Genomic DNA, 7,777 nt, shown 5'->3' with positions numbered 1-7,777 from the left:
TGCAGAGAGAACATCATTCTCTGCTGCCTGTAATTGAGGTATATCATCAATCACAGATTCGTCCAGGGACACCTTAGATGAATTAGGGGGACCAAAAAGTTTTTTATAATAGTTAGAAATGTATGCCTTCAAATTTTCATGTCCCACTATTGTCCCCTCGTCCTGTTCAAGCTGTATAATTTTTTTCTTCCTATGCTTGCCATTTGCAACCATATGAAAAATTTGTGTATTGTCATTCCCTTGGACAACCTTCATTGTTTTCGCACGCAATGCCCACTTCGGCTCCTCTTCTCTCAAGAGGGCCCGTAGACCTTGCTCAGCTTGGGACTTCATTCGTTGCTCATGAACAGAGAGAAGAGTGACCTCTGCCTTTAAGTCTAATGCCTCAATCAATTGAGTAAGATGCTCTTTTTCTTTATAGATCCCACTCTCATTTCTGGCCCAACCGCGCAGAAATTGTCGGAGATGTCGAATTTTATTTTGCCATCGCTCAACATGAGTCCTTCCACTAACCGGCTTAGCCCATTCTCGTGCAATCATCTCCATAAAGCCTTCTCGCTCAAACCAACTGTGCTCGAAGGAAAAGATATTTTTATTTGCCGCATCTGTCGCCTCCCCCGAGTCTAGAAGAAGTGGTGTGTGGTCCGAGATCGCTCTCTACATCGCATGGACCGACACCAACGGATATTTTTGTTCCCACTCCACACTAGCAAGAACCCTATCCAACTTTTCATACGTCAGAATAGGTAACGAATTGGCCCATGTAAACTGTCTACCGGTTAGCTCAATTTCTCTCAAGTTGAGACTCTCAATAATCATGTTAAACATCATGGACCATCGTCCATCAAAATTGTCATTGTTCTTTTCATCTCTTCTCCTAATTATATTAACCCCCCCCCCAACTAGTATAGGCAGATTTTCATCTCCACAAATCCGCACCAAATCGGCCAAAAAGTCAGGTTTGAGTTCAGGTTGTGCTGCCCCATAGACCGCTACTAGGGACCATTGAAACCCGTCTAGTTTTGATCGCACCCTGAATTTGACAGAAAAATCTCCGTGAACCACATTAAGCACCTCTAAAGTCTCACACCGTACTCCTAGTAAAATCCCACCGGATCGGCCTCTAGGAGGTAAGATGTGCCAATCAAAATCTATACCACTGGAGAGAGTTTGAAGAAACTGTGATGTGAAATTATCTCGTCCAGTCTCCAAAAGTGCGATAAAGTCTAAGTGTTGTTCTATCGTTGTTTCTGCTAAGAATCTTTGTTTAGCCAAGTCTGCTAGACCTCTGCTATTCCAGAAAATTCCTTTCATAAGTCATCATGAAATTTTTTTATGCTTAACTCTGGCACTTCTGCGTACCGCCGACGTAGGGTAAATTTTCCTCTTCCAGGGCCGTTTGGGCTTCTCCTCAACTCCCTGCGGGATAGAAGGATCGGTGACCACATAATCTTCCCCCCCCCCCATCAGGAGAGGCTCAACCGTGTCTATAATCTCCAAATCCTCCTCATCCTCCTCCGCTGTAGGCAAAAGGTTATTACAAATATTTGCGAGATCAGCTATTCCTAAATTATTCATATCATTGTCACTCATTGGTTTGATAGATGCAAGATTTCGAATAATTTCGGAAGCCCTCTCCGCTTCTAAGTCTAAAATATCATTAATGGATTTGACGACCTCGGTTTCATTTGACCCCAAAGAAATTCCTAAGTTGTTTTCCTTATCTACTATTTCATTTTCTGAGAAGTGCAAAAGTGAACAACTTTTATCAAAAGACACACCTGTAGTAGCCTCGACATCACGAAGCATGGTGGCCCTCTTGGCCCGCGCTAGCTGCAGGTCATACGCATCCTACTGTCCCTGGATCCGATTGCTGACACGCCTGCCAGCCGACACCGGATCCGCAATCCCACCGAAGGCGATAAGCTCCTCCGTGGTCCTCTCCTGAGGAGTAAAATCCCGACTACCACACCCATCCCCTATCGTCAGTGAAGAAGGGAAGGGCGTGGAGGAGCGGATCTCAGCCGAAGGGGGATAGGGGGAAGAAGACCGGAGAGCCACCTGCTCACTAGTCCCTCTCCCGCTCTCCCCACCGGAGCCACTCAGCTCCTGGCCGCATTGTACGGCAAAGTCCTGTGGGGGGTTACGACGAAGGACTCCTTCCCGCACCTCACCCCTAGCTCCTCGCTCTACATGGCGAGACCCTGCAAGGGGGTTACAACACGAGTGTCCTTCCCGCACCTCACCCTCCTCTCGTTAGGGGTCGCCGTCGGCGTGATGGGAGAGGAGCCACATACCTCCTGTCCAGGCGCCCCTCCCAAAGAAGACTGGCCCGCCGTCACGGTGGGAGGAGAGGCACAGACCACCTGTCCAGTTGCCCCTCCCGAAGAGTACTGTTCGGGCGCCCCACTCGCAGCTACCTCGTGAGTGACAACCAGCCCGGCCAGAGAGGAATCCATCATGACATCGCCACAGCCAATGTGTCACTCTAGTGCAGTCGTCGTCTCGCAGGTCAGACTCAAGATCGAAGGCAACTCAAGTTCCGTCGGGTCGTCAGCCTCAACTCTGGTGCTCCATAACCGACTAGGAGCTGAACTTGACCCAAACGAACCAAAACGAAGAGTGGTCATCGGAGTAGTGGACGGTGGTGACTGTTTGGCAGAACTATCTGCCTTATCTGGTTGCGCATTGGGCCCCTTTTCCGACTCGTGTTGAGAATTGTCAGTACCCTTATCCTGATTCCTAGGCCCTCCACCCCCCTCAGTTGTGTCCATATCCCGAGGCTCATCCCCATCCTGGGAGATCGGAGTATCCTCAATCTCAAGCTCTAAAATATAAGTGACTCCAGCATATGTCCATCTAACCAAATCCGGAATGTGCTCAACACTCGCGACACTGACTAGCAACCGTGCAACCCCTTGTGCACGAGTAAAGGGCATGTCCACTTTTTCAGTCTTGCCAATCATCCCATCCAAGCTCCAAGCAAACAGAAAATGCTTCATCAATTTTGGTGGTGCACCAAAGAAACGTACCCACACCTTCTCTAAAGGTATACCCTCCGGTTTCTCTTGCTTCCACTCATCAAAAGCAATAATAGTGTTGGTGCTTGGGACTCTACACATGCCCCACTTGAGAAAATACATCTGATCCTCTTTAGTGGGAAAATCCACCTTATAAGACTGTCCCTCTAACTGTTCCAAATGCCATGGACGGTTACCTGGTACCAAGTCACGCAACTGTCTCACAATCTGAGCCTCGGACTAGTGTCCATTAGTCCCCGGACAACAGCGGGGAAGGAACTCTCAACCATCTGTGGTAGCAATTCCACTTCCAGAGTCTCAAAAAACATCAGCTCCTTGCAACACACATCGAAAATGCTAATACCAGGTTTAAGACCAGATAGAAGTGGGCAATCTCCGGTAAGGTGCTGAGATTTTAGGCAATAATCGCAAAGCTCATTAGTGCACTCTGCCATAAAATGACCCGGTTTGCCGCATCTAAATCAAGGCAACTTCTTTTTCTTAATTGCCCACTTCAAGAGTTTCTCTCCCTCCACTTTCTCCGGCCCTTTGTCAAACGTACCATCTCTGAGATTTGAAGCTCCAGATGCCGCCGGTACTGTCACCGCTGCCAGAGCTTTAACCACGTCAACCGCAGCCGCCGGCAACGTGGCTGAATCTGTCTCTATGTGCTCAAGCTCCTCCCCCGTAGCCATGTCTGCGGGCAGTGGCGGCGGAGGGATATGCCACGGTGGAGGTGGGCGTCTACATCTCCCACCACGCCGATATCCACCCCGGAAGCAATAGTTGGGTCCGGCAACGACTTCAACTAAATTACCGGACGGCCCCTGAAACTGCCCTGGACCACCATCATTGTACCAGTTGTGCCCACGGCCGCCACCGGAAGAAGAACCACGGTGCAGCCCCTCACCATATGCATCATAACCATCGTCTCCCCACCGCCCGTACCGGTTAGTATTCCATCCATCTCTGTTGTGACCAGCGAAACCACCACGGCCCTGAGCGCCACGACGTCTTCCTAGGGCCGGTACCTTGGCCACCGGCTGCTGAACCGGCTCACCCTGCCGCTGCACATCATGGGCAGGTGCCTGCGAGCTTGGAGCGACCGTGACCGGGCCTTGTCGCGTGGCGGGGGGCAGCACCTGCTCCGATGATCGAGCCTTGCCACAGTTGAAGTAAAGCACCACGGCCGGCACCAGCTCCTGCCTGCTGCAGTTGTGGTGGTGGCCCCCCGCGCCCAGCAGCACCACCGACAGTGGCGAGCGCAACGGCGCGGCCTCCCCCGACAGTTCCCACCACCGCGGCGGCTGGAGTGCTGCGACCAGCACCGATGGCGGCATCAGCTCCAACGGCGGTCAGCGGTCCTCGCTTGCCGGGCGGCGGCCTGCGTCCAACCATCTTGCCGGCGCAGGCGACTCGACGCGCTCGTCCCTCTCCCAGCATCGGGAATCCTGGTTCGATAACCCTAGGCGCAGCCATGACGTGAGGCGAGATCGATACATGCACGCCTGTACGTGCCGGAACGGGCTCGGCTTGGACTCCAAACTGGGCCTCGCCCGAGTCTAGGAGGCCCACGACCGGCTCCACATTCAAACGGGCCTCATTACCCAAAAGCGAATTTGAACGAGCACGTCTGGCAGTTCGAATGTCGCTCGCCGATCTCGCCACCGCCGGCCTCGACGGCGGTGACAAGCGACCCTTCTTCCCTTTGTTCTTCTTTTTTCGAGTAACTAGAGTCCAAGAATCCGGCAGAAACTCGGATAAAGTCACGGGTTCACGGAAAACCTTAGGAATCGGACCGACCCAAGGTTTCATTGTCGGTTTGGAATTTTGAGTTTTCGAATGCCGACGTTCACACTAGTAGAAAAACACCTAATAGTCCCGGTTTGTGAGGGCCTTTAGTCCCGGTTCATGAACCGAGACTAATGGGCCGTTACTAATACCTCCACCCATTAGTCCCGGTTCAAACAAGAACCGGGACTAATGTGCCTCCACGTGGCTCTGTGCGCCGAGCCCAGTCAGGGGGCCTTTGGTCCCGGTTGGTGGCACCAACCGGGACCAAAAGTCCATGTTTTTTTTTGGAAAGTGGCTGCTTTAGGGGTTTTGGGGGTTATTTTTAGGTTGTTATATTAGCTAGCTAATAGAGAGAAGTGTCCTTTCTTATATCTTCGTCCTTGGTTTACCAACGCTGCTGCTATATATGTTCATTTTACCCGCTGATATAATAACTCATGCATGCTCGCATACATGAGCATATATAATAACAAGTACTCGTCCTACTAATCATGCATCATCATACAACTTCTACTCATTATGAATAATAAGTCATACGATCATCATCCTCATAGTCATCGAACCCGACCCTACATAATTGTTCTTAACACATGATCATCAGTATCAGGTAGGACCTAAACACCCTTAAGGTAAAATAGCATAAAACAATATAGACCCTGACTCTCCATTATGAAGAATGGCGATCATCCTGTCTCCAATTTTTGCCCTTCGCTGAATGTTGCTTCCAAGAAGCTCCTTACGACTGTCCATACATTTTTTCCATTCTTTGATTGTCATGTCTCCACTTCTTTTAGAAACCCGGTATGGACAATTCAGATTCGTAGGAAGACCTGGTTGTATGTTCAAAACATGAAGGCTACCGTGTGTATACATCAGATGAGGCACACAATCATTCGGGATTATCTGTTGAAAAACATAGTAATAACTTCGTAGTTAGCAATGATATGATGTACTAGTTTTAGAAGTGTGCAAAAAGATGCACGGATGTCGTAATAGTAAAAAATCTTACCAGGGTATCTCCATGGTAGTTACCGTAGTTCAACACGTGCACTAGTGGCACGTATTGACCATAATGTTGAGGAGTTCGATTGTAGACATTGTAATTCTCAAGATCAGTACAAAATGCGACCAGATGATTTTTCTCCTGATAAGTTAGTTCGGAGCCTTCGGTGTAGTAGGTTCTGTCTACCATCTTCCGCACATTCTTTGAAGAATAAAAATAAGCTGTCAATGGAGAATAAGTTGTCAACTATTTAAAAATAAACAATACAAATTACTTAATAACTATGTTAAGCTCACATGGGGGAAGAATTGGAGGTGTATCCACAAGGACGAAAATCGTAGGTCTCTCTTGCTCGTTTGTAGGATCACCAAGATCCATGGTAACAAGCATATCCTCATCAAAACCATACATCTTGCAAAGTGCTTCCCAATTTTTGCAACCAAAATGGGTTACACTCTGAGCATTGTACAGCTTTACTTGAAAATCCACACCATGATGGGTACTTAGGATAATATTTTTGGTTTCGAAACTTTCATGGTCTTCAAAACCCATCCTCTCCAAGACATAGCGTCTTGCAAAGCATGGGATAAGCTAGTCGAATTGGAAAAGATAAAAAATATTGTCATGATTAAAATAGTTGAAGTCATGAGTAATTACGAAAATATGTTGCAGATACCTAATCATCGGTTGCGTACCGTATGAACATCGAAGGTCTCCTCGAGCTTAATGCTGAAGCGACGATCTTCGTCCAGCTCAATGAACCTGTCGCAGATACCTCGGTCGTCGTGGCACCAGTCGCACTCCCGCGGGCGGTTTTCTTCGTCCGAGTACGACATTTCCGGCCTATGTTCATAATTCAAATATTAAACTAGATTATTAATCACGGGTTGACTATCGGTGATGTACGTAGCTCCTCCATTCATTCCCGAGTGCATTATTACATCAAATTGTCTAGCACACGGGAATGAAAGAGAACTTATCCAATATGAGCATTCAGTAAGCAAAACCAAATCATAAAATAAGCAAAACCAAATCATAAAATAAAGTAGTATTCAAATTAGTATGCATTCAATAATTATAAGCAAATGTACATCATCTCTTGGTGTCTGTACATGGTCGAATATTATCACTAATATAGCATCACTAATACAACTAGAACCGTAGCGCCCGACGGTTATCGACACGGCGGTGGACACCCAAAGATAAGGAACCATCACAGGATAATAGCTCCAGTGAGATCCCTGGAGAACCTGCCAGGTATTGTCGAACCTGCCCTCCAATGCAACCATGTAGCGACGGACGTGCTCGTCCTCCTCGCTGACACGGTGACGTACCACCTCCGCGGTGTCCGGAAGCCTCGGCACCGTCACTGGACCACGCGACCGCCACCAAACAAGGATCGGGTCAACAATGGGCTGCCTCCTCACCAACCTACGCCCCCCGGAAGGTAGCACCTCCCAATACCAGCCCGGCGGAGCCCAGTCCCGAACATGACCCTGATCTAGCAAGCTTCCACCGCCGAGTCGACGACGACGAGGATGCGGGATAGGCATCGCCGACGTCGATGCGGGAACTACTTCTATATATAGTTAAATAAAGTAGTTTTATTAATTAAATCAACTAGCTAGTTCAACTACTAAACACTTACTATAAATAAATAAAGTAGTACTTACTAAAAACAAACTACTTCTATATATAGTAAAATAAAGTAGTTTATTAAATCAACTAGCTAGTTCAACTATATATGAAGCACTTACTATAAATAAAATAAAGTAGAATTACTAAAAATAAACTAGTATTTTTCTAACTAATTATATTAAACACTTTCTCTTCTTATTTTTTTCATTTTTCTAAATACGTACTATGAACAAAAAAAATCATTAAAATTCTATAAACAAAATTACAACAGAAAAAAATCATAAAGATTCTATGAACAAAAAATCTATGAACTACACATCTA

This window comes from Triticum dicoccoides, chromosome 1B (assembly GCF_002162155.2).
Source record: "Triticum dicoccoides isolate Atlit2015 ecotype Zavitan chromosome 1B, WEW_v2.0, whole genome shotgun sequence".
Lineage (NCBI taxonomy): Eukaryota > Viridiplantae > Streptophyta > Magnoliopsida > Poales > Poaceae > Triticum > Triticum dicoccoides.
This window is presented reverse-complemented; position numbering follows the sequence as displayed.